Source organism: Schistocerca americana, chromosome 3, assembly GCF_021461395.2.
Source record: "Schistocerca americana isolate TAMUIC-IGC-003095 chromosome 3, iqSchAmer2.1, whole genome shotgun sequence".
In the NCBI taxonomy this organism is placed as follows: Eukaryota; Metazoa; Arthropoda; class Insecta; order Orthoptera; family Acrididae; genus Schistocerca; species Schistocerca americana.
This window is the reverse complement of record NC_060121.1, coordinates 843,536,985-843,543,228: the sequence shown is the minus strand read 5'-3', so window position 1 is coordinate 843,543,228 and position 6,244 is coordinate 843,536,985.

Below are 6,244 nucleotides of genomic sequence, written 5' to 3'. Positions count from 1 at the left end.
CGAAAGCTCTGAAACAAGGGATCAGTGTAGCCAGTGATCTCACTTCAGTTAACACCATTGGCTGACAAGCTTTGAAAACTACCAAGCAGAAGCATATGTAAGCATCCTATCGAACAACATTCTAAACTTGAACAAAAATGTACTGAATAATCTGACCTCATAAAATATGAAATGGGAAGGCATCGTGCATTACGATTAAGAACCACACTGACAAAATAGTTGCATATGTAACAGACACTTCCATGTGCCCGCCGGGAGGAGGTCCTTTTAACTAGGCCGCGTATTGAGCACTGTCTTTTTAGCCATCGTCACTTGATAAGTGGCTCTACTCCACCGCTTTGTACACAAGTTTTCACTGTCCGCCACGCATCACAAGAGAGCTCAGAGTACGTTTCCGCGAGCATAATAAACAAAACTAACCGGAGTACAAAAGATTGACCTACACGAGCAGCATGGGCATTGTTCATTTGAACCAACCAACACACAACGGCAAAGCAAACTGATCAACACAGGGCAATGACTTAAATACGCAGCTGAGTGTCCCAAGCACAATTAATACCCAACACCAAGATGGGCGAGTACAGACCATCAAATACAGACCGGCACAAGCTGACAATATAACTAAAAGTACACACTTTTGGATGAACAGACAATCGGCAAGATCAAAAATTTTGGCACAACAAAGCCAATACTACACGAATAGGGCAGTCACTGCTACAAAAAGCAATAAAGAATTACAGTCAGACGGCCCAAACTGAAAAGATTATGTACAGCCGACAGTAAAAAGCATTGGCCAATAACTATCTTGGCCAAAACCTTGAAACATTTCGCATGCTCAGTGAACATCATTCTCCCATTAGCAATCGTGCGTCAATTAGGAAACCTCAAAAAAGGGAGCCAGACAAATTTTTGTAGGCGTGGTGCCTAAACTCATCCGAATTACACATGCTCACTGATGACAACACCAAACTGATACATGTTAATAACTAACCCTGCACACTTTTCGCATATGAAAAGGCACCAGTATCCCTAATCACCATTCATATGATAACGCGGTAACGGTCAACATGTATCGAAAACGAATTTCCGAATACGTGATGCGCGACTGACTAGGAAAACATCACACATTAAGCTCACTGCGAAACCATACAGGCGTCAGCATGCCGTTACCTACAACAATAAACAACTTACTACTGGTCATAAAATGTAACACTGTAGCCGATGTTCAATTTGCCAGTTACGAAACAAACGACCGAACAACTGAGGAAAATCCTTCAAGCACTTCAGTTCGTAGAAAAATACTAAACTCAGCTGCCCATTACAGTGCCACCAAACCTGTCACATGGCCTCTATCTGACTACATCCTTAACGATACGGCGAGGAAAAACTATCATACAATCGCTAGAGAGGGTCCCAGATCGCTAGCTAGTTCCGCACTGCTAGCCGTCATGAGTGAGAAGACATTGTCTGTCGTCTCTGGCTGTTGCTCGCCTCAGGACTGCTCGGCGCAAAAACTGTTTCGTCGTCGACCGAGTTCGAAACACAAATGCGGGAAGGAAATCGTTTGGTGACGTGTTCTTGCCAAATTTTCCACGCAGCTGTATTAAACGACGTCCTGTTCACAATATCTGTCTCAGTTTTTCGCTTCTGTAAATTTCGTATTGAGGTCACCTCAGAGGCGATTGCGGTAAGCCGGTAAGGATCAGCGGTGTCTAAGTAAGTGTCCCGTGCACTCTTGGCAACACACCTTTCGTGCCACATAGTTCAAGTTGAATAATTCATACCACTCACCCTAGATAACAAGGACTGGCAGCAATGAGAGAAAGCATGAAGTATATTGATTTCTATCGACATTTACCAAGCCTGACTAGGGAACTTCAGCTCGCTATGAACAAAATTCGCAAAATTACTCATGTTCTGGCGTAAATCATATGAAAAAAAACTGAAAAAAAGGTGCTACCATGAGATTGATTGTAATATATGGACTAAAGCCATAAAAATTATCTATTGTGCATTTTAAATAGCAGAATTCATGTCATTATATCGAAAAAATCTTCGAAATATATATTTTCTCCCCAAGTAGGCAAAACATGCAACTGACATACATTTGCTTGGAAATATGGCCTCTTTTAAACAGCGAAAAGTGTCAAGTTTGCTAAGGAAGGCCGGAGCCCCAATTCAGTGTTAAGAACACTCCCTCCAAGAGTGTCATTCTCGCATACAAATTCAGACACCTAGGCCTACAATACTCATTTCACAACCATTCTGTCTGCTTTGTCGAAATCAGCATGCTCGTTGCATTAACTAACCCCTATCGAATACTACAGTTTTGATCCTACTGATGTTGCTAACGCATGCCTTTGTGGTGGCACTCGACTCAGAGATTAGTTAGTTGGAATCCTTGTATTTGTCCAGAATGAGGAGAAGAGGTGGTAACATGAAGTTGCTGATCACCAGTTTTTACCCCAATGTCTTGGATGAAATTTCAAACGCCATTCCAGTGTCTCACAAAGTGAGGGCATGTGATACTGTTGATTATGACCTGTTCGTCAGATGGGGACGTTAAGCTTCGTGACCCATGTGGCGCTGGGTTTCATCCTCTCTCTTGTCTTATCGTCATCATACAAGACAAATATAACACTACGCTATTGTTGTTGTTGTTGTTGTTGTTGTTGTGGTCTTCAGTCCTGAGACTGGTTTGATGCAGCTCTCCATGTTACTCTATCCTGTGCAAGCTTCTTCATCTACCAGTATCTACTGCAACCTACATCCCTCTGAATCTGTTTAGTGTATTCATCTCTTGGTCTCCCTCTACGATTTTTATCCTCGACGCTGCCCTCCAATACTAAATTGGTGATCCCTTGATGCCTCAGAACATGTCCTACCGATCCCTTTTTCTAGTCAAGTTGTGCCACAAACTTCTCTTCTCCGCAATCCTATTCAATACCTCCTCATTAGTTATATGATCTACCCATCTAATCTTCAGCATTCTTCTGTAGCACCACATTTCGAAAGCTTCTATTCTCTTCTTGTCCAAACTAGTTATCGTCCATGTTTCACTTCCATACATGGCTACACTCCATACAAATACTTTCAGAAAGGACTTCCTGACCCTTAAATCTACACTCAATGTTAACAAATTTCTCTTTTTCAGAAACGCTTTCCTTGCCATTGCGAGTCTACATTTTATATCCTCTCTACTTCGACCATCATCAGTTATTTTGCTCGCCAAATAGCAAAACTCATTTACTACTTTAAGTGTCTCATTTCCGATATACATGTCCATTACAGTCACCTATGCTCTACAGATATAGGTACGACGTCCAAGTCTCACATATCCACATGGAAAGGGACCAATCTGAAATGTCAGGAAACTAAAAAATGGTGAAAAATTCAAAATTTGGTGGGAAATCACAAAATAGTTTGCAACAGGGCTTACATCCCACCCCTATGACACCACTGTGGAAGTAGGGTTGTTCTGCTAAGTGTAAATTGGCAGGAAATACAAAAATACAAGGTGGGGCATTGTCATATTGGCGTGAAATTCAAAAATTCAAGATGGCGATCTTTGCATGCAGGCACAGGCTCTATGAAATCAGAATCCAAAATAGATGACGTGGAATACGAGTACATCCCGCATTGGATGTTTGTTGTCCCTTCAGGTCCAAGCTGCATGTTAGGCAAAAGATGTTTTTCTCGTGCCAGTCTGAGCCTTTTATACTAGGACAATGGGCACTGTCTCCCAAGATCACCCTTGTCCCAGTTCTAGGATAAAGGGCATTGTCTCACCAGAGACAAACGATGTCCCCCCCCCCCCCTCCCATGCATCTCCAGGCCTCTCTGTCTTCACTTGTCTATTACCTACTTTCAGTGACATGTTTTTTTCCCTCAAGCTATTATCACTCAGACGTGTAGGGCGCTTTATGACAGTCAAGTCACTTACAGAATTCCTGTTTTTTTTTCACCCCCTGATGTCACACACATGTTGCTTCTCCTAATTTAAAATCCAGTTTCCACAAAGTTTCGATCTGTCCACTTGTGCCATGCTGGAAAAGTTTGTCTTTATTTTTAAATAAATAGCTCATGGATTAAGGGCTCTCTGCATTTTGCGCCCCCATCACCGCCCGCACCACCACCTGCAGTAGCTGACTAGCCCATGGGAGCCATGCTACAGGGATGTGAGACCACATTGGGTCACTAAGCTGCTCCACCACCAGCTGGGACGCAAAGCTAGTGTTATTTCCACTCCTCTGTCTGACATTTAAATGTACCTGTTGATATTTCAGAAGTTGTAATGAAGTTTAAATGCCTCCATGTTTATAGAAGGGTGTGTGCAATGCTGATGTGTCTGCCTAACGTAAAATTGAATCCTTTACGTGTGTGTGCTCCTGTCTACAGGAAAAAATTGAAGTGTAAATGCACCCATTCTTACAGACACATACAATGCAGATGTAACTGCATGTTGTAAACAATTATAGACAAATGTGCCAGTGTAGAAAAAGACAAAATGAATGACTAACGTTTAACAAACTTGACTAATTAGTTCATCAAAATAGACTGCAGAAAATATTTTTTGTTACAAAAAATAAGCTGCACATGTTGGACTAGTTGATTTTCACATAATTTTTCAACCTAAAAAATGCAGTATGCCTCACATGACGGATTTTACGTAATACATTTGTTTTCTACACATAAAATACAAGGTACAAAAACTATATACAATATGTAAAAATAATTTAATAATATATACACAAAATATAAAAGAATGTCTCAGTGTTTACGTTTTCCTCTACAGTTGATGCACTTTTATTCGTCCAGCAGCTTGAAAACTCTCAGCACAGTTTACGGACAGCTGACTGACTATATGGGTTCATTTCATACATTTTAACTACGTTTGGCATATAGTATTTTTACACTTCCCATGTGAGACATAACACTAAACTAAATGCTATCTTTTTTTATATGGGCAGCAGCAGTGACATGTTGTTACATACTAAGCAGACTATGGAACACTGTAAAACTTATATACACTCCCATTTGCCTTCTTTTCAGTTACATCAACCTATGTAGTTATCTCGTTTGTCTTCTCTTTGCTTACATTAACCCTTACAATGAACTCTTTGATTAGCCTCAGAATGATTTGAGAATAAGTATTTGATTCCTTGATACTTTTGTTGAGTGTTTAAAAGTCTAGTATTATGTCAGTTAATACCATTTTTGAACATCCGAATTTTCACATCAAAGTACAAATCTTCTGCCTTCCCCCTCAGACTGATTGTGGGTGGATGATCGGGCAAACTTGTCGATACCGTAAAGTATGTTGTTTCCCTTTTGTTTCACTATATATATACACATGCCATCATCTTTTAGAAATATCCTGAGAGTTACTTCAGTATTAACCATCATTCAACTGCCTCGTTTTATTGGTAATTAAACAGCTGTGCTGTAGGGAATGCCAGCAATCTCTACAAGAAGTTGTAAATTCATCAAATGTCATGTTAGTTCCTAAATGTGCCTGGTAAAAGTGTTTTAAATTCGAATTGTCCTGTTTGAAGGCAACAGTAAAGTTCACGTTATCTCTTATCAGTAGCTTTGGGATTGTAGAATGTGCATGGCTTAGGTAGAAGATGTCAATATCCCTATGGTGGCCAAGAAAAAAAGCATTTGCGTATTTAATCTTGATCTTCCACTATGACATCGTCGAATATGAATAGTGTATTAGGTGTTACTCCCTCAGGTGGCAGGACATCATCACTGTGGCTGAAAGTCTTATACTCTATTGGCCATTAAAATTGCTACACCAAGAAGAAATGCAGATGATAAACTGGTATTCATTGGACAAATATATTATACTACAACTGACATGTGATTACATTTTCACGCAATTTGGGTGCATAGATCCTGAGAAATCAGTACGCAGAACAACCACCTCTGGCCGTAATAACGGCCTTGATACGCCTGGGCATTGAGTCAAACAGAGCTTGGATGGCGTGTACAGGTACAGCTGCCCATGCAGCTTCAACACGATACCAGAGTGCATCAAGAGTAGTGACTGGCGTATTGTGACGAGCCAGTTGCTCGGCCACCATTGACCAGACGTTTTCAGTTGATGAGAGATCTGGAGAATGTGCTGGCCAGGGCAGCAGTCGAATATTTTCTGTATCTAGAAAGGCCCGTACAGGACCTGCAACAGGCGGTCGTGCATTATCCTGCTGAAATGTAGGGTTTCGCAGGGATCGAATGA